The 21,137-nt window shown below is 38.9% G+C and overlaps 1 protein-coding gene across 50 annotated transcripts in view; it reads left to right on the top strand.

The window, feature by feature from the left end:
* The window catches only part of EPB41L2 (erythrocyte membrane protein band 4.1 like 2), a 227,960-nt gene that overhangs the window by 80,604 nt on the left and 126,219 nt on the right, over positions 1 to 21,137 (top strand). For 10 of the 50 annotated variants that reach the window (XR_013416206.1, XR_013416202.1, XR_013416197.1 and 7 more), the window contains exon 1: positions 14,280 to 14,442. The exons of 33 other annotated variants lie outside the window; for them this stretch is intronic. The gene's annotated coding sequence lies outside the window, so the exon portion shown is untranslated. Of the gene's footprint in view, positions 1 to 5,875; positions 6,173 to 7,293; positions 7,356 to 14,279; positions 14,443 to 21,137 lie in introns of those variants that run through there. 7 more of the 50 variants (XM_077999423.1, XM_077999417.1, XM_077999408.1 and 4 more) reach the window with 2 other exon arrangements.

The following is a 21,137-nucleotide window of genomic DNA, read 5'->3' as shown; positions in this document are numbered from 1 at the left end:
ACAACAGACCACATACAGGATGGAGGTACTATAAGATTATAGTGGAGGTGAAGAATTCGTATTATCTGGTGACACTGTTCCCATGGTAATGTCATAGCACAATGCATTACTCTCACATGTTTGTGGTGATGTTGGTGTTAACAAACCTACTGTACAGCCAATCTTATAAAGATCTAGCACATACAATTAGGTACAGTACATAATACTTGATAATGATAGATGATTATTTTACTGGTTTGTGTATTTACTGTACTTTTTATCACTATTTTAGAATATACTTGTTCCACTTACACAAAACAAACTTTAACTGTGAAATAGATTCAGGCATGTCCTTCAGGAGGGGTTTAAGAAGAAGGCATTGTTATCATGGGAGATGATAGCTCCATGTTATTGCCCCTGCCGACCTTCTAGTAGCACCAGATATGGAGGTAGAAGACAGTGATAGTGATGATTCTGACCCTGTAGGGACCTATGCTAGTATGTGTGTTTTTATCTTAGTTTTTAACAAAAAAGTTTAAAAATAGAAAAAAGCTTATAGAATAGGGATTTAACGAAAGGATATTTTTGTAAAGCTGTACAATATATTTGCATTTTAAGCTAAGTGTTACAAGAGTAAAAAAAGCTTTAAAAATGCAAGTTTATAAAGTAAAAAGACAGTAAGCTAAGGTTAATTCATCGAATAAAAATATTTAAAAATATTTAATGTGGCCTAAGTGTACAGTGTTTATAAAGTCTATAGTCAGGCTGGACATGGTATCCCATGCCAGTAATCCCTGCACTTTGAGAGGTCTAGGCAGGAGGATTGCTTGAGCCCAGAAACTTGAGACCAGTCTGCAAAACATGGTGCAATCCCATCTCTACAAAAAAATAAAAAAATCAGCAGAGCAGGTGGTGTGTGCCTGTAGTCCCAGCTACTTGGGAGGTTGAGGTGGGAGGATCACTGGAGCCTGGGAGGTTGAGGCAGAGAGCCATGATCACACCACTGCACTGCAGCCTGGGTGAACTTTCAGGTGAACTCAAGATTGTCTCAAAAAAAAAAAAAGTCTATAGTAGTGTACAAGTGTATAGTAACATGTCGTACCAGTTTGTAGCCTAGAAGTAATAGACTATGCCATCTAGCCTAGATGTGTAGTAGGCTATGCCATGTACGTTGTAAGTACATTCTATGATGCTTGCATAAGGATGAAATCACCTTAAGGATACATTTCTCTTTTTTTTTTTTTTTGAGACGGAGTCTCGCTCTGTCGCCCAGCCCAGGCTGGAGTGCAGTGGCGCGATCTCGGCTCACTGCAAGCTCCGCCTCCCGGGTTCACGCCATTCTCCTGCCTCAGCCTCCCGAGTAGCTGGGACTACAGGCGCCCACAACCGCGCCCGGCTAATTTTTTGTATTTTTAGTAGAGACGGGGTTTCACCGTGGTCTCGATCTCCTGACCTTGTGATCCGCCTGCCTCTGCCTCCCAAAGTGCTGGGATTACAGGCGTGAGCCTCGTTGACACATTACTGTAGTTCTTCCTGTTCGAAGAAAGGCATATACTGATATATCTAGCCAGTAACATTCAATGCCAGGCAAGCCTCTGTTGATACATATATATGTATTTGGAAGGTAGAAACATCTGCAAATTTCATTTGCTGTTCCTGGTTTCTCTTATGAAATCTTTTTGAGAACTTTATGGTACTAGAGTGGAAACAGTTGAATAAAGTCCTGATGATGATAGTAAAGTCTTGTGGGCAAATGTGAGACACTGGAAGGTGAGGCTGTTTACCTAAAGGCTGCTTTTTGTAGTTCAGGCTATATAAGCATCATGGTGTGATGTCAAGAATGTATCTCACATAAACTAGAATTGGATTTACACATGGTTGTTAGGCGGTTGAGCCAGAATCAAATTCAGGTTTGTCGAACTCCAGGACTGTTGATTAACCACTGTATGATTTTTGCATTTTATGCTTATTAAGGGAAGTTATGTAATTTCTCTGAGCCTCATTTTCTTTGACTACAGAATGAACTTGATAATATGTGCCTTACAGAGATATTTTGAAGCATAAATATGTTTGTAAAGCATTTAGCAGAAAGTTTTCTCACCAGGTAGGTAGGTCTTTTATTATTAGTAAAATATTTTCTTCAAGACAATGACTCCAACAAAAAATGGTTTTTGAAAGCAAGTCTGAAACTTCTGCAGAGAACGTTGCATATTTCTTGGAATATTTGAGTGCTTTACGTTTTTACACAAAGTTTTCAGTGTTCCGTTTCTCTAGAATTTAGATAATGTTCCAAATAAGTCGTTTGTTGGTCATTACTTTATTTCCCCCTATTGTTTTTTTGTTTGTTATTCTGAATGAATTGTTGTCAAAAAGGTAATAGAATTATACCCTCTTTGTCATTAACTTCCCTTCCGAAGACTTGGAGAATATCTGACACTTGTGGTTAACTGCAACTGTTATATAGTTAAGCCTTAGGTTTTGAAGTTTATGGAATGAGGTTTGGAAAGGCTGATTTTTTTGTTGTTGTTGTTGGAAGCCACAATAGAAATAAACTGGAGAAGTGGTTATTGGTTTTCATCTTGGCTGCAGAAGAAGTATTTGTTGGTGTTGCTATAGAAACATAGTCAAAACTACAGTATTGAAAGCATCACAAAATAAAGCATTGATTTGATTACTTAAATTGTGTTTCTTGTGTCGGAGTTATTCCTAATTGACTTAAAAATGCCTTTGGTTTTTTTTTTTTTATTCTTAGCTGTCATAAATATCCAGATATAAGTTTAAATGAAATAAAGCTCAAAATAAATCAGTGTTCTGAATATGAATGCTAATCATCTAAACTTTTAAAATCACCATTATTCCTTAGTAGTTTGAAAAAATAATTATGTTATAATAAATTCAAATTTCCTGCTGGTGATGGTGATAAGTTATAATTTTAAAAATGTATAGCTTTATATATTTTAGCACAATTTTGGTTCATTTGGGGATTTTGCATAATGAAAACCACATATGCTTTTTATCTTCAAATTTTATTTATATTTTCTTTTACCAATTTAAATGGACATGCTATTTTAGCTTTTTAATAAAGCTACAATTTGGATCAGTAGAAGACAGTTCCACTAAACAGTGTGTAGGGGAAAATAGCTCTGCTTCTGGCTTTTATAGACTCTCTTGCTCAAAGGAAGAACTGCTATTGAGTCAGTTACAACTTCAGTGGAAGATGTCTTGCAGCTGTGCCTTTTTGGTTTTGTTCCAGAGATAGTATTTGTGTGCACTGTCAGAATGTCTTAAAGGCCCACCCTGGAAAGGATTCAACCCTATAAAAGGAGTTTTGTTTTATAACCTTTCACATATTCTTATGGAGTTCTGGTGGTGATGGTGGTCTTCATTATCTTGTCTTTTAAACTGGCATTTTATTGAGACACAGGCTTCACAGTTTGAGAATAGGAGCTACAGTTGTAGGTATTGTGTCTAATGAAATAAATTTAGTCAAGCCCTTCGCACACACTATGATGAAAACAAAATACCCTTCCCCAAACTTTGCAATTTCAGTGAATTATTTTTAACAACTTTTCTGCCTCTGTACTGATAAGGAGATTGGCACTCATTTGATTATTCTCCTGGGTAACTTACTTAATAGATACTGATTTACAAATCAAGTTACTATATGAGAAGAGTTTCAAACACCAATTACTTCTCATATTGAAAATTGTTCGGCCTAAACTGTTTTAAGCCATATGTTTATATAAATGCTAGGAGAATTATCATTGAATATATTCTGGGTGATTGACCGTATTTTCTCCAAAATTTCCCCCTTTCTCCTTAGTTTTTTTCATTTACATTGTTAAAATTACAGCAAATTTAGTTTAAAGATTTTAATGGTTTTTATTTGCCATTCAAGACTGGAGCAACACCTCATTCTATAAAATAGAACGAATATCCGATAAGCTGAACAGAGGAAGTTGCTTTTATAGACAGAAAAGAGCTGAGGGAAGCAGAAACAGAGAACAAACGCATGTTGGTTGTTTCAAAGTGACTTTTCTTATAGCGTTAAAACAGAGGGGACTTCCTTATGCCTTCCCCTTTGGATTGGTTGTTGTGAATTTCTTTCTTCCTTTTTAAAAAACTGCCCCGTTTCAGAGTTTAGTTTGATTACCTGGCTCCATTCTGGTGTGATATGGTCTGCTGGAGCCTAGTGCAGGAGGCTAGTCCAAAACAATGGCCTCCTGTAAATTTTATTTAACAAAATGCTCCAAAGTTGTTAGCTTCCTTAAACCCCTTCCTCTCCGAGCCCATGTCTATCTCCCATTACTGTTCTCTTTGGCCTGTGGGGTCAGGATGTTCCTCCTGCCCCCACAGAAGGTTAAACTCTTCTCTGTGGTTTTGATCCTTTTCCTCCATCTTTTTTGAACTACATGCCATTCATTTTCCTTTGTTTCTCCTTTGTGTCTTCAACCTCTCCTCTCTCTCTCTCTCCCACCGACAGACTGCACCAAACAAAAACAGCCTAAACGTACATCTCCCCTCAATCTTAGACTCTTTGTAGTTATTACTTGACCTTTTCTCATTGCTAAACTTCAGATATTAATTTTCACTTATCTCTTTCCCTCCCCTCTTCTGATATTTTATCTGTAGCCATTAGCTTTTTCTTCTCCTAGCCACTGAACTTGCTGTTTGAGGTTAGCAGCAATCTTGTGACCCTTTTAACCCTTATTGTTCCCTGAAGCAATCTACCCTTGCCCCTGTTGACCATGCCTCCCTGTTAGACTCTTCTTTCTTGTCAGTACTTTCTTGGTTTTCTTTCTCTTAGTGCCTTTTAGCCTTCTTGATAGGTTCTTTGGTCTCTCTGCCTGGGGATTTTTGGTGAGCATTTATCCTACTGTTTGCTTTCTCTACAGTTTCATCTACCTCTGATAATGCTGATTGGCTGAGCAATTCCACATCTCAGTCTGGAAACCCAGGCTCTGTCATTCAGACACACACCTTCAACCATATTCGGATTTCCACCTGGATGTCACACATTTTCAGCCCAGATGCATTCAAAGTGGAAGCTTTTGCTTCCTTTCTTTCTGATTTTTACTTTGTTTGGAAGTCTCTTTCTAACTTCATGGTACCACCATCTAACCGTTGACTCTCAGGAACCTGGGAGCTTTATTTTTCGTTACTCCCACCATCCAGTTAATTATCAAGTCCCATTCATTTTACCCATTAAATATTTATTGACACCATCTCTTCATTTGCATTCTTATTGCTTCTATCTTAGTCTCCTGGATCCCTGGAGCATCATCTTAACGAGTTTCTTTTTTTTTTTTTTTTTGATAGTCTCGCTCCGTCACCCAGGCTGTAGTGCAGTGGCACGATCTTGGCTCACTGCAGCTGCCGCCTCCTGGGTTCAAGCAATTCTCATGTCTCAGCCTCCCAAGTAGCTGGGATTACAGGTGTGTGCCACCATGTCTGGCTAATAATTTGTATTTTTAGGAGAGATGGAGTTTCGCTATGTTGGCCAGGCTGGTCTCAAACTTTTGACCTGAAGTGGTCCACCCACCTCAGCCTCCCAAAGTGCTGGGGTTATAGGCATGAGCCACCACGCCCGGCCAGTCAGTTTCCTTTCATTGTGTCAATTGGTCTCACATGGCTGCCAAAGTTATCTTCCAGAAATACAAAGTTAATAGCTTTTTAAAAAATTGCCTGCAGGATAGAGTAAAAACATCTGAGCTTAGCATATTGATCATGCATTATTTGGGTGTTGCTTCCCTTGTCCTGTCTCCTCCACTCCCCACCCTGTGTTCCAGGCCGTTGAAGTTCTCACTGTTCTCTACAACACATTTATCTTTCATGATTCTGTGTCCTTCACTTACTGTTCCCACGGTGAGGAGTGTGCTTCTACCAACTTATAATAAGCCCAGTAAGCTCCTTCTTATCCTTCAAGGTCAGGGCAAGTGTCACCTCGGGAAGCATTCTTTCTTCATCAAGTCTGTTAACTGTTAAATTGTTTATGCTTCCATCATAGCTCTTATTCTCTTTGCAGTTAGCTATTTAAATACCCTACTGTCACACCACTAGAGCCACATTTTACACAGGTCTGTATCCTCAGCAGCTATCAGCAAGCTCAAAGCAATTCCTCATGGAATGAATGGATCTTTACAAAACCCAGAAGTACAGTATTAAAATCAAGATTTCCTGGGCAGAGGTAATGGTGAGTATAATGGCTTGATATTAGATATTTTTTATTTATTGTTTTGAGTAGGTATGGTTGTGGATTGAGAACATCTTGGCACTTGTGGTTAGGATTTTCTAATTCAAGTTTAGAGAATTAGGTTTTGAAAGTGAAGCTACAGAGCTGTAGTCTCAAATTATGGAGAGCTAATAAAGTTATGAAGGATGGGAAGTACACTGGGTTCTCAACAAGTGGCCACACCATTGCAGATCATATATCAGGCAGAAGGAGGATAGCGAGACAGGTGAAGTGAGGAGAGGGCCCCAGACTGGGGCTGTACCTCCCCAGCACACTCTGGGTTTGTAGCTGTGCCTTGCTTATTACATACACCTTAACATTTCCCCAGCTTGCCCTGGTAGAAGCAGCATTCAATTTTATACAACGTGTTTTTTGATGAAAGCTTTGTGTTTACACGTTTGATGTTTATATGGTTCTAGCAGAGCCTCTTGGAATGGTGGTGGCTGTCTTAAAGTAAAGGAGAGAAAAGAAAGAAGGGAAATTATAGGGGGTGGGTTGGGGTGGGGATATAATTTTCTTTCTACAAGTTGAGAAAGAAATAGATACATTGGATTGGTGGGAAATTATTATACATTAATGTTTACTTTTTAAAAATGAAGTTAAACCATAATGATACCTTCCACCACTTTTAGGGGAAAAGGCGTAGATGAATCTTTTGACCATGGAAATTCTGTGTTTAACAGTAAATTGCATTCATTTAGTGTTTTGCACTTTACCAGTAGCTATTATGGTTCGTTTTTGATCCTTTCAATCTCATTATATAGGTAGGTTAGCAGCTGCTACTTTTATTTTATACATGTAGCTAAATGGCAACATGGGAATATATCTAAGCTATTTGACTATGTTTGATGTTCCTTAAGGTTAAGAAGGGTAGATATTTCTTGTCAGTTGCCCTTTTATTTTTGGAGACTTACAATTTTGGGGGAGGAGGGAGGTTATAGCATTTTTCTTGGGTACAGAAGTTGGAGCAGAGCTGGGGAGCATTGTAGGTCTCTTGGAATTCCTAGTCTCAGGGCTGTTTTGTTTCTTCTGGCCCTTGGACAACAATGAAGGGTCTCTATTCTTTTTTCTCTCCTTAACAGTGTGTCTCCCCTTCTCATCCAGGCAGGACAGTTTGCTACAGGAAAAGGCATTGGGATTATTGGTAAGAATCTGACATCTAGCCTGGTGAGATCTTGCTACTGATTTGCTATGTAAATAATCTGACTTCTGGGCCTTAGATTTCCCATCTAATTAAAGGCAAGAGGTAGAGGTACATGAACATTGAGATCCTTTTTAGCTCTGAACTACTTTGATTCTCTACAAATTCCATTTTGCTCAGTCATATCTACAGTATTATACAGCTGCTAGCAAGATTGTTGTTTCTGCTTTGTATGTAGTGGAATTTCTGGTAGGTGCTTTTGTTTTATTTCTTTAATCCCTAAGGCAAAGTGGGTGTCATTATGACCTAGTGGTAGCATCTGCTCATTCAAAGTGTGAGAGAAGAATGATCCTATAATTGTAATCTTTATAAAGCTTTCCTTGACCACCGAAAGGAGGTGACCATTTCCTTTGTGCCCTTCTTGTACCTGTCTTACAGCCCTTATCACATAAGGTGTAATGATTTGTTTATGTGTCTGACTTCCCTGCTAGACTGTAAATGTCCAGTAGACTCTTGTGGGCAAGAACTTTCCCTAGGTCCTTAGGGCCTAGACCAGTGTCTGGTGTAAAGCAGGAATTCAGCACATATTTCTTAGACATAAAGTAGAATAAAAATAATACGGTTTAATGTACCTGCTGGATTACTATACTGGTCTGATTGTGTAATTTAAAAAGTGGCGCTTTTGACTTTTGTAGTTAATTAAAAGCAAACAAAAAGGATTTAAGAGTTTTATCCTGATACTTTTTAGATGCTTCTTTGGTTGAAAACAGTAACTTTTTGATTAGAGATTCTCAGCTACCACTCTTTTATTCTTTATCCATTTTCCTCCTTCTGTACCTGCTCCCACTTTCTCTCCATACCCCCTGTAAAAATCTGAGGTCATGCAGTGTCTTTCTTTCCTAGAGTCCCATAAATCTACAGTACTTTTCAACATTACATCTTAAAAATGTAATTGTTTTTAATGTAATTGAACATGTGAGTCTAATCTTGCTAAGATGTCTGGTAGGGAAGAAATTTTGCAGGTGACGCATGTGTAGTTGTATACATTATTCTGGTTTAGAGCCTGAGAGAAGTTAAACTGTGGTATGTGGTCAAAGAAGAACTTGCACATTAGAGCCAACGTGCTAGTGAAAAAAATTATTTTTTCTGCCTACATCAGATACGTCAGTATCAATGATCCTATGAAATGTGGACCATTTTTAAAAATGTTAAAAAAATGTTATAGACTGATTGGGAAGTTCATCCATATTGAAGAGTCATGGAACTCCTGTCCATATTTGTTCAGGAAGTAATCTTGCATGACAATTGGTAGATGAGAAGATTGGATTCCCTGTACAATCAGAATAAAAAGAGTTCTGTTTTTTGTTTTGTTTTGTTTTGTTTTGAAGACGGAGTCTTGTTCTGTCACCTAGGCTGGAGTGCAATGGCACAATCTTGGTTCACTGCAGCCTCTGCCTCCCAGACTCAAGTGTTTCTCCTGCCTCAGCCTCCCGAGTAGCTGGGATTATAGGCACATGCCACTGTGCCCAGCTAATTTTTTTTGTATTTTTAGTAGAGACGGGGTTTCACCATGTTGGCCAGGATGGTCTTGAACTCCTGACCTCAGGTGATCCACCCGTGTTGGCCTCCCAAAGTGCTGGGATTACAGGCATGAGCCACCATGCCCGGCCAGAGATTTTAAGAAAAATTTCTTCTGAATACTTTTTAGGTTATTTTAGTTTTTTTCCAGAAAATTGTGTTGTCTGCTTCTTTTCTTAGTAGGATAGATGATAATCACTTTACAGATGGGGGCTAAATGGGCAGAAGTGAGATGACCAAAAGGAATTCTTCTTCCTCATTGTCTTTTCTGTGATATTGATAACTGTACTTTCTGCCTAGAGTTTGTGTCTCTTAAGGTTTTCGAGCCATTAGTGACTCATCAGATTATGGGGTTCTTTATGTCTTACGCATTCTTTGTCCTCATAAAGTAGGAGGTAGGATGATTTTTAAAAGTCAGGTGATACTGGGTTTAAGATAAAATTCTGTGTCTACACAAACTCACATACACAAATGTAGGGAAAGTGTTCCCTTCCTAACCTTAACCAACTTCCTTGAATATTTTAAAATTAACTTTTGGAGGATAAACCTGATTTCCTGTTTTAATGAAATAATGAGACATTGTTGAAACTTGACTTTTTTCGGTCTTCTCAAAATAGATGTAATACATATAAATTCATATAATAACAATTTTAAAATATTAAGACCTTTGTAGATGTTTCAACCTATATATTTTATGTACTCAAATGTATTTAAATCATATTGGAAATGAGTAAATGACACTGGACCTTGTTTGTATACTTCTTTGCTAATAACCCATCAAGTAATCTCATATGTTATTTCACCTCTCTGGGTTCACTTGACTTATCTGAAAAACAAGAGTGTTAAAAAGACTGCCTTGCCAGCCTGGTCAATATGGTAAAACCCCATCTCTACGAAAAATACAAAAATTAGCCAGGTGTGGTAGCAGGCACCTGTAGTCCCAGCTACTTGGGAGGCTGAGGCAGGTGAATTGCTTGAACTCGGGAGGCTGAGGCAGAAGAATCACTTGAACCCGGGAGGGAGAGGTTGCGGTGAGCTGAGATCGCACCACTGTACTCTAGCCTGGGAGTCATGGCGACACTCCATCTAAAAAAGAAAGAGGCTGCCTTGTGGAAAAGTCTATTGGCTTTGAAGGCAGACCAAATTGATGTGAATTCTGGCTCTACCACTCATAAGTGGGTATGTGAGTTTGAGACTCAATTTCTTTAGGTTCTAATAGTCTAATTTTTAAATTCACTTTATTAATAGTTCTTTTTCAAAATCATAATGCTACAAAACTCATCCTCTCTGAATTCTCCCAACCTTTTTTTAAACAATGAGATTCACAGGTCTCCTGAGTAGGATCTTTTGAGGCCAGCAGAGGAGCTGAGCAGTAGCATTGGGTTCCCTAGTTAAGAAGGTAGGCGTCTTAGCTCATGCTGCCATAACAAAATACCGTAGACTGGGTGGGTCACACAATAGGTACTTATTTTCTCACAGTTCATCTAAGTTGGAGGGTTTCTGGTAAGGGCTCTTCTTTGCTTCCTGACAATTTTTACTGTGCCCTTCATGGTAGAGAGAGAATGAGAGACTGCACAAGTTCACTGGTGCTTCTTTTTATGAGGGCACTAATTTCATCATTAGGGCCCCACCCTCATGACCTTATCTAAACCTATCTCCCAAAGCTCCTACCTCCATCACGTTGTAGGTTAGATTCAACATAGGAATTTTAGAGGGATGCAATTCAGTTCATAGCAGTAGGAGAGTAAGAGAGTAAGAGAAGAGAGCAGGAGACACAGGGGTGTTAAGAAATGCCTAGGATGGACCAGAAGATCTACCACTATTGAATTCATAGGGCCCAGTGCTGCTATAGGTTATAAGTTTTCACATTTCTGGATTACAAGGAGTTATGAATTTCAGAAAAAAAGGTTGAAAGTGTGAACCCGAATACCTGACGACATGCGCCTACGGTAGTCAGAGCACAGTTTGGTTTTATACATTTTAGGGAGAAAGGAGACATCAGTCAACATATGTAAGATGAACATTGGTTCAGTCTGGAAAGACAGGACAAATGAAGCAAAGGTGGGACAACTTGAAGCAGAGAGGGGGCTTCCTGGTCACAGGTGGATAAGAGTCAAATGGTTGCATTCTTCTGAGTTTTCGATTAGCCTCTCCAAAGGAGGCAATCGGATATGCATTTATCTCGGTGAGCAGAGGGGTGACTTTGAATAGAAAGGAGGGAGGCAGGTTTGCCCTAAGCAGTTCCTAGCTTGACTTTTCCCTTTAGCTTAGTGATTTGGGGGCGTCAAGATTTATTTTCCTTTCACAAAGGCATTATTTTTCCAAGTTAAGTATATTGTAACAAATTTACAGTTACATCAGCAGTGTTTATTAAAAAACACATTTAACATAAAAAGGTGGGAAGAACTTAATCTGCATAAGGGAAGATGCTCTGGATTGAATAAAATTGGCTGTATTAAAAAACTCACCAAATTTGCCCTTTGTGAACCCGTGAAAACTTTATGATGGATAGTACAATTTACTTTCACTATGTAGAATGACTTTAAAAAAAAGTTTTGTGTCTGCCCATTTTGGCAAAGATGAATCTCTTCAGAGGTGCCGTGGAAACTTTTACCACAATAAAATTTTTTTAAAAAGTGAAAAAGTGAAGAAGAAAAATGAGGACTTTCATCAAGTCTTCCTATTAAGCAAACCTTAGTTTTTAAAATTTTTAATTTTTTTTGAAATGGAGTCGCTCAGGCTGGAGTGCAATGGCGTGATCTTGGCTCACTGCAACCTCCGCCTCCCAGGTTCAAGTGATTCTTCTGCCTCAGACTCCCGAGTAGCTGGGATTACAGGCACGCGCCACCATGCCCGGGTTTTTTTTTTTTTTTTTTTGTATCTTTAGTAGAGACGGGTTTTTACCATGTTGGCCAGGCTGGGCTCAAACCCCTGACCTCGTGATCTGCCCACCTTGGCCTCACAAAGTGGTGGGATTACAGGCGTGACCCACCACGCCTGGCCGCAAGCCTTACTTTTTTTGCTAGTTGGTACTGGTGACATCTTGTTTATTAATAAATATCTGAAGTGTTTTCTTTGTGATTTACAAGAGACCCATTAAAGACTTTGCTGTAGGTGAATGTGAACAGATTACTACTGCTCTGTAGGAGTGTAACACAGTAACTGGATAAAGTTGTAAAAATGCACAAGTGCACTTCTAGTCTATCTCAGTCATGAATTGTCAGTGCAAATATGTGTGTTGGGGAAAAAAACCCAGAATTTAAATTGTGGAAATGTAAAGGGGGGTTGGTACTATGGAGTTAAGGAACATTAGTTATTTCTCAGATTGCTCTGACCTGAATCTTAGAATTGACGCATTTTCCTTTAGTGACTTTACATTTTCGTTGCTTCCATGTTTCTTTAGTCATATTATAGGTGGATATAGTATTATCTTATTTTTAGTCATTTCTCTTTTTATTTATTTATTTTATTTATTTTTTTGAGACGGAGTCTCGTTTTTGCCCAGGCTGGAGTGCAATGGCACAATCCTGGCTCACTGCAACCTCCGCCTCCTGAGTTCAAGCAATTCTCCTGCCTCGGCCTCCTGAGTAGCTGGGACCACAGGCGTGCGCTATGACACTCAGCCAATTGTTGTGTTTTTAGTAGAGATGGAGTTTCGCCACGTTGGCCAGGCTGGTCTAGAACTCCTGACCTCAAGTGATTTGTCTACCTCGGCCTCCCAAAGTTCTGGTGTTACAGGCACGAGCCACTGCGCCTGGCCATTTTTAGTAATTTCTCAATTTAGGATTGAAATATGAAACAAGGATTTAATAGCTTTATAACTATATCACGGTACCTATACTATCTGGGTTAAAATGTACCTCCATTTTTATATACAGTGTGAATGAATAGACATTCTTGTATAAATGAGTCAAAATGAATATTTTTTAATGTTGAAATATGGATGATGTATTTGCACAGTTTTTCTGTATCTGAAAATTTGTCTATAGTAATTTATAGATAAAGATGATTAGACTGTACAATAGACCTCCCCTTATTCATAGTTTTGCTTTCTGCAGTGCAGTTACCTGCAGTCATCTGTGGTCTAAAATTATTACATGGAAAATTCTAGAAACAAGCAATTCATAAGTTTTCAGTTGCACACCATTTTTAGTAGCATGATGAAATATCACACTCTCTGCCGCATCCTGTGCGGGATGTGAATTACGCATTTGCCCAGTGGCTCCATGCTGTAGAAGCAACCACCTGTCAGTTACTTAGTAGCTGGCTTGGTGATCAGATTGACTATCGTAATATCACAGTGCTTGTGTTCAAATCACCCTTATTCTACTTAATAAAAGCACAAGAATAGTAATGGTGGCAATTTGAATATGCCAAAGAGAAGCCATCAGGTGCTTCCATTATGCGAAAAGGGGAAAGTTCTTAAGGAAAAAGAAAAAAATCGTATGCTAAGGTTGCTAAGATCTATGGTAAGAATCCAATCTTCAACCTGTGAAATTGTGAAAAAAGAAAAAAAAAATTTGTGCTAGTTTGGCTGTCGCACTTCAAACTGCAAAAGTTATGGCCACAGTGAATAAACTCTTAGTTAGGGTGTAAGAGGGTGGCCAGACGCAGTGGCTCACGCCTGTAATCCCAGCATTTTGGGAGGCCAAGGCAGGATGATCACTTGAGTCCTGGAGTTTGAGATCAGCCTCGGCTGTATCATAGTGAGACTCTATCTCTACAAAAACGTAAAAAAATTAGCTGGGCATGGCAGTGCATGCCTCTGGTCCCAGCTACTTGAGAGGCTGGGGTGGGAGGATTGTTTGAGTCCAGGAGGTCGAGGCTGCAGTGAGCCATGAGTGTGCCATTGCACTCCAGCCTGGGTGACAGGGTGAGCCCCTGTCTCTAAAAATAAGGAAGAAAATTTAAAAAGTACAAGGCATTAAATTTGTGGGTGGAAGACATGAACAGAAGAAACACGTTCCAATTGATGAGTCGGGTTTGGTACTCTCAGTGGTTTCAGGCATCTACTGGGCTTCTTTCCCCAAGGATAAGGGGGGACCACTTTAAGTTGTGTACATATACTTTTGGTGTCTATTCTAGGATGAATTAAAATGACAAAAATAAAAACAAAGTTGCAGGATGGAGACCCGAAGCAAAGCAAAAATCATAACCACAAAAACTAAACGAGAAAAAAACTCAGGATAGAAAAATTTTATAAAAATTATAGAATTACAATTGTGTCATTAAAACTAGTTTCTATGCCGAAGGGTTCTTCATTTGTGGGGTAGAACAGGCAGCAGGAAGCAGACTTTTTTCTTTGACCCATGTGCATTTTCTAGCTGAGGAATGAAGTGACTTGGAACCAAACTGGGCTTCTCTACTGAGCATGTCCCTCTCCAGCAGGGTCTGGCTTGGGTGGGGCCAGTCTTGCTCATTAAGCTTTTGGACGCTGGATTTCCATCAGCTTTCCACAGTTTTCCAATGACAGGAAATAGCAGAGAGCGGGCTTGATGTGCTTAAAAGCTGCGTATGTATTTCAAGGGGGGAGATTATTAGGACGTTTTTGTTGCAGTGGTTGGGTTTTGTGATACATGCTTGTTTGTTTCTGCTTGTGGAGGAAGTTTGCTATTGAAAGTGTGACTAGTCAGGGGACTGAAAATTAGGAAAATACTAATATACAGAGTAGATGGAATCTGAGTACGTACACTGTTTCACAAGGGAATATGTTGTGATATTTGAACTAAGCCCTATGAAAAATACATTTTTCTAGTGGGCCGAGTTTAGTTTTAGATGTCTTGTTTGCATTTTTCTAGGCAAATGTTGACTTTTGTCAGGCTATCTTTAACATGATAGCTGTTTCAGGTTTGACCTATGAGAATAATGAAGCTAGTTGGTTTCTTTTATATGCTTGTCTGGTTGTTTCACAATTTTTTCAGTGGTATGACATAATACTGTACAAAATTAGTACTATATTATTTCCGGAAGCACAGTGAGGACTATGTAAGGTTAATTGTGTGCAGTTATTTTCTTTTTAGCATCTTAAAGAATTATAATTTTCAATTTACTTCTAAAGTGCTTCATTTTCACCCTAACTTGTTTGATTAAAAGAAGCTGTACTGTAGCTATCAGAGATTTGAGTTCACAGTTTTTAGCGTCTACAGATTAGTAGCCATTTAACAGTTACCAAGGTCTGGTTATTGGTTTGATGTTGTCACACCCTAAGTAAATATTGATAGAATAAGAATAGGTATCAACATCTTCATTTATTACTGAATATTTAATTGGTTGTCATATTGAATACATGTGAAAATGTATATTGCCCAGATTCTGACATCCAGACTTGGGAAAAAATCTTCTTGCATTTTCTTTATATAATCTAACAGTCTAGCAGTCTTCAAAAAGATTCTTGCTTCATTGAGACTTCCTGACAAAATGAAAAGCGGGGCCACTATAATTAGCGATGACCTCTGCGATTCCTTTTTTTATTGTTGACACTGTAAGGGATGCTCTATATCACTGAAGTGTTTATGGTATTTTGAGGGAGGTGCACGTGTACTTGGGAAGTTTAAGTTTTTCTTTTTTATTGTCACAAGGAAGATTTGTCTCTTCAAATTATTTGCATCGTGGGTGTGGGAGCTGAATAAATGATAACTGTTGAGGTGATGCTGATGACCTGGACAGTCAGTTGTCCCCTGCATCTACTTTGTAGTGTTCCTGTACAGATGATATGATATATTGATGATCTATAGTTTAGTATCATAGCAGGATCACAAGGCAAGTTACATTGGAAAGGTAAATTTTTAACTTTGATGTTGGTTTTGCTTGCATTTTTTGGTGGACTCCAGACATTGAATGCCTGACCTATTCTCCAGCGTGATTCTCTACCAAATCACTTTTGCAAATGTTGGACTTCGAGAATTTTACCTGTAAGAAAACAAATACATTTCACTGAAGTAAAAACTTATCCTAGCCACCAGCACCTAAAAATAGTTATTTGAAGTCCTCACTAAGTAGTTCTGAACTAAATGAATCCTCAGAGTAGAAATACTTTAAGGAAAAAAAAAAAAAGGTTTTATAGCACTCCAGATGGCATGTCTGTAATTCCATTGTAGTTACAGCTTTTCCCGCCGAGGGAAAGTTGCTCTTATCGCGCCAGGCTTGGAGGGTCCATAATTTGGATACTCTCTGGCACCTTCTGCTGATCAGCCGGTGGACTGGGGTCAGCATTTGGATATGCTTGCTTAAGCTAGAAAAGTCATTCAGTCTATAGTCTTAGTTTTTAGCATGTATGCTATGTATTGGTAGAACTCTTCAGTACTGCTTTAACTACTTAAAATGGCAGAAGAACTAACGGCCAAAACTTAAGAAGTGAATTATGTTTTTTATGAGGTTTAGGTATTTATGCCTGTTGACTACAGCATTCCAAAGCTTATAGAGAAGAGGATTTGAAAGTGTGAGATCAGTGTAGGCTCCAGCTTGGTGGACTTGTCATAGTGTGGGGGAGTTGATTGACTTTGACAAGCTTTTGTCTTATGACCTATTAAAATGCAGCATCTGCAGCCTGTGCGTTTATCCTGTGCAGTTAACCTTGGTGGATTTGTCGTTTGCTTATTTGGGAAATGCCTCCTGAACTGCTACTGTTATTTTTTAGAGTTTGACTCACACAGAAATAGTATTAGACTGGTTGTTGATTACTGTTGGATACCAAGTGGGCACGAGTTTTATGATGGGGATGGGGAGCCATTTTATGCGTAAGATAGTTGTGGGATGAGCTTAGGAAAAATAGGCTCGCTGGCATCTGTCATGATCATGGGAGTCTGTTGGTATTGGCCCTGCTCTGGTTTGAGCGTGGTTATGATGTCACTGGAATAAACTGCACGTTAGCATTTTTTTTTTACTATGGAGCATTCATTATAGGGGGGTGGCCCAAATAAATGTTCCCTAAATGCCAGGAACATCACAAAAGATACTTATCAGGAAGCCACCGGATGCAAACACTGTGCTAGGAACATGTAGTTGTTTATCTGCACAAAAGTTTTACCCTCTTCATGTGAATATAGTAGCAGATGGGCAGGGAAGAGGTGTGGACAGGAAACTTGATGACAAACTTGTGCTGTCAGGCCAATTTTATTCCTGCTTTTCCCTGTGAGGAGGAAGCTGCTGAAAGAGATTGGGGAATGTTTATGTATGACCAGCTTAGACATTTAATAGGACTCTTCCCATTCTGTTTATTCTGCCTTTAAAAAAAAAGTCCCCAACTTTCAGAGAACTCTGTTTCCAAGTGCCCTGTTCCCAGCCCTCCAGCAGATAATACGAATAATCTTTTTATGCTGCCTGCATATGCACCAATATTATTGTCAGCAAAAGACACTTGTTTGTTTCAAGTCCACACTGAGTAAAAAAGGATAAAAAACAAGCATAAAACAAGTTCCTGTTTTCTCAGGAACTGTAATTGACTCTTGAACAACACGAGCCTGCACCGCATAGGTCCGCTTATGTGTGAGTTTTTTCAGTAAATCTAATCAGCCCTGTATATAGGCCACTTCTGTATCTGCAACCAAATTCAGGTTGAAAATAACTGTTCGCAGGGTGCTAAACTCGGATACAGATGGCTGACGTTTCCTGATCCACAGGTTCAGCAAGGCTGACAGCGGGACTTGAGTATGTGTGGATTTGGGTATCTGTGGACCAATCCCCCACAGATACTGAGGGACAACTGTATTTTTTTAAATGAAGAACTGATACACTTCTTAAAAAAAATGTTGCTGCACTAAAAGCTTGGGTGTTGAGCTTATACTACTTAGGGGAACAATCTAGATGGGGTAAGTGGTGGGTTTGTGAAATATACTGAAGTGGAGGCTGGCAGAAATCAGTTTCTTTGAGGATACAGAAACAGTCTTAACCTTCATACACTAGGAAATCCAAAGCTTAGGCCATCTTAATGCTACTGCTCAGCTGGAATCGACGTTCATTTGTGTGGCTAGAGCTGTGTGACAGGGCAAAGTGGCATTGTGGCTTGTGGGAGTCATACACGTGTTGTCTCCAAGGAAGCTGGCTAACCAAGCTGGGTTCACTTAATGCATAAATATTGTTCTCCTAGTAAAATACTTAAGTGCTTAAGTTTATGAAAACTTCTGCTCAGTAAAAACATCATCTCCCACGTCTGTACCTCGGCAGTCATCCGCCATTGACTGCCACCCTCCATTCCGCGTAATCACTGTTGTTACTCTCTTGCATCCTTCCCTAGTTTCTTTACTCATTTAAAGGAAAATGTGTGTGTCCATATTCACATCCTTTGTATGTGTATCTCCCACATGCTTTACTTTCAACCTATAAGGTGTACTGTCTGTATAAGGTATCCTATCCCTATAAAGTGACCTATCACTTATACCATCTGAATCTTGCTGTTTGTACTTAACAATGTACTTAATAATTGGAGTTATTTTCCCAACTGGGGTGGTAGCCTTTCTCATCTTTTCTCTTTACAGTTGCATAGTATTCTGTTGTATGAATGTGGTGTAATGCCCCCTGTTGATGGACATGGATCCTTAGCTTTTACAGTGTTGTAGTGAGTCACCTTTACGTAATTATTTTACATGTGCACAAATATGTCTGTAGGATACTTTACCACAAGCTTGTCCAACCTGTGGCCTGTAGGCCACACGAGGCCCGGGACAGCTTTGAATTCTGCCCAACACAAATTTGTAAACTTTCTTAGAGCATTATGAGATTTTTTGTTTTGTTTTTTTAATCTCATCAGCTATTGTTAGTGTACTTTATGTGTGGCCCAAGACATTCTTCTTTTTCCAGTGTGGCCCAGGGAAGCCACCCCTGCATTACCACAAGCAGGATTACTAAAGTGCGGACACATTTGGAATTTTGAAAGCTGTTGGCAAATTGACTTCCACTGGGCCCATACCAGTTTATTCTTCTGCTAGCAGTTGTTTGAGAATGCCTTCGTTCCCATAGTCTTGCTCAGTGAGTGCATGATTACACTTTTGGATGTCTCCATTCTGAATTTTTAGTTTCATTTCTTCTTCTAAAGGTGTGACAAGCACCTCTTCATATGTTTATGTGCCATTTGTCTTCTTTCCTTCTTTCCTTCTTTTCTTTTCTCTTCTTTTCTTTTCTTTTCTTTTCTTTTCTTTTCTTTTCTTTTCTTTTCTTTTCTTTTCTTTTCTTTTCTTTTCTTTTCTTTTCTTTTCTTTTCTTTCTTCTCTGTTTATCCATTAGCCACTTTCTCTACCATTGGACCAATGATTTAAATTGGCCTAGCCAAAAATTTAAAAATACAATTTGTTTTTTATTTTTTTAATGTTGAGGCAACTTACACCCAAGCTTGTTTTATTGGACTTTTAAATTTAGGTTACTTGAATTCAGATAGAGACCAAATAAAAATGGGAAAGAGAATTATTCCTCTCTAAAAAGCATGTAATGACTATTTGTATGTTATGAGTGTTTAACCAGCATTTCCTATGAAGGACCATTCATTGTGTGATTTCCTGAAGAGATAACAAGAAAATCGTGGCTGCTTTTCAAGCTAGTAGTTATTTTAAAATCTGAATTACCAAGATTTATGAATTGGTTACAAGTTGTTTGACCCATGAATGCTAATCTTATTACCTATGTCTCCCACTATACTGAGAGCAGGATTCTTTCATCTGTATTACTGGTGCCTGGTGCATATGCTTTGAGAGTACTCAATAAACACTTGTTTTGAAAGAAGAGGATAAGATAGTGACCCCACTCACATCCTGATGGTCACTGAAATTCACGAGGGGTGCTCCGTTAGAACATCCTGCTAATGATTATAAAGCCCCAAAACATAGTGGTAATTATCAATTTCACTTTTCAACAAATCATTAGCTGTCAGGCATCATGCTAGGTGCAAGTTATACAGTAGTGAAGTCGTTTTGGGATTGAAGGCAGTGTTGGACAAGGTCTTTAGAGCTGGACGGCCTGGGTTTGAATTGTGGCACTTCTCTTTATTGGTTATATGGCTTTGACCAACCCATCTATCCTCTTTTTACCTTTTTCATCTGTAACATGAGAATAATTTCAGTTCCTTCCTAAAAGGGTTGAGAAGGTTCAAGTTGCTGCATGCAATGTTTCTAGAGCAGTGTTTAACAAATAACTGATATTATCATGATTATTTATGTTATGATTACTGTTATTACTACCATTACTGTTTTTTTTTAGTAAACAAATATAGTTATTTTCTTGGCAGAATCTCTATGTGATGACAGTGGCTGATCATTTATTATGAATTTATTATGTGCCAGGCACTTTATGTATTATAGCATCTAATCTAATACTTGGAATCAACCAATGAGTACATTTTATTATCCTTTTTTTTTTTTTTTTTTGCTTATGAGGAAGCTGAAACTCAGCAAGGCTAAAATAACTTGTCTGCAGTTACATGGCTAATAAGCAGAGCTGAAATTCTAATCCTGTTTTATTTCCCAGTCTTGATCTCCAAACCACCAGGCTATTTTATTCAGACATAGGTAACTTCTCACAGAAAGAATGTAGCTTCAGGCTGGACGTGGTGGCTCATGCCTGTAATCCCAGCACTTTGGGAGGCTGAGGCGGGTGGATCACTTGAGGTCAGGAGTTTGAGACCAGCCTGGTCAACATGGAGAAACCCTGTCTCTACTAAAAATACAAAAATTAGCCAGGCATGGTGGCATGCACCTGTAATCCCAGCTAGTCGGGAGGCTGAGGCAGGAGAATCGCTTGAACCCAGCAGGTGGAGATTGCAGTAAGCTGATAACATGCCATGGCACTTCAGCCCTGGGCGACAGAGGGAAACTCCATCTGAAAAAAAAAGCAAAAGAAAAGAAAGAATATAGCTTCAGCTTTGATTATTACGCAGAATTGGGTCTCTACCTGAGAGAAGGAATTGGAGCAGATGCCGTTCACCAAAATTTCTGACCATACTACTCAGTGTGCATAATTGATTGATGAGAACTCAGCAGGGTTCTGGATGTCTCTGTCATCTCTGCTAGTGTGTGTTGTTGGATTGCCAGTATTACAAGGTTTATATGCATTATGGTTATGTGAATAAAGATATCCAATATTAGAGTCCTTCATGATTTGTGTGGCCTCTGGTTGTTTAGCTTTAACTTCAGGAAATTGTATCCATTTCCAAGATTGCCTTAGTTGCTGGTGGAGAATGCTTTGCCTGGCACATGTCTTTTTCTTGACTCCATCCTTAATGAC

This window comes from Macaca mulatta, chromosome 4, assembly GCF_049350105.2.
Source record: "Macaca mulatta isolate MMU2019108-1 chromosome 4, T2T-MMU8v2.0, whole genome shotgun sequence".
Taxonomy (NCBI): Eukaryota; Metazoa; Chordata; class Mammalia; order Primates; family Cercopithecidae; genus Macaca; species Macaca mulatta.
The sequence above is the reverse complement of the archived record's forward strand: the minus strand, read 5'-3'. Positions and strand labels throughout refer to the sequence as shown.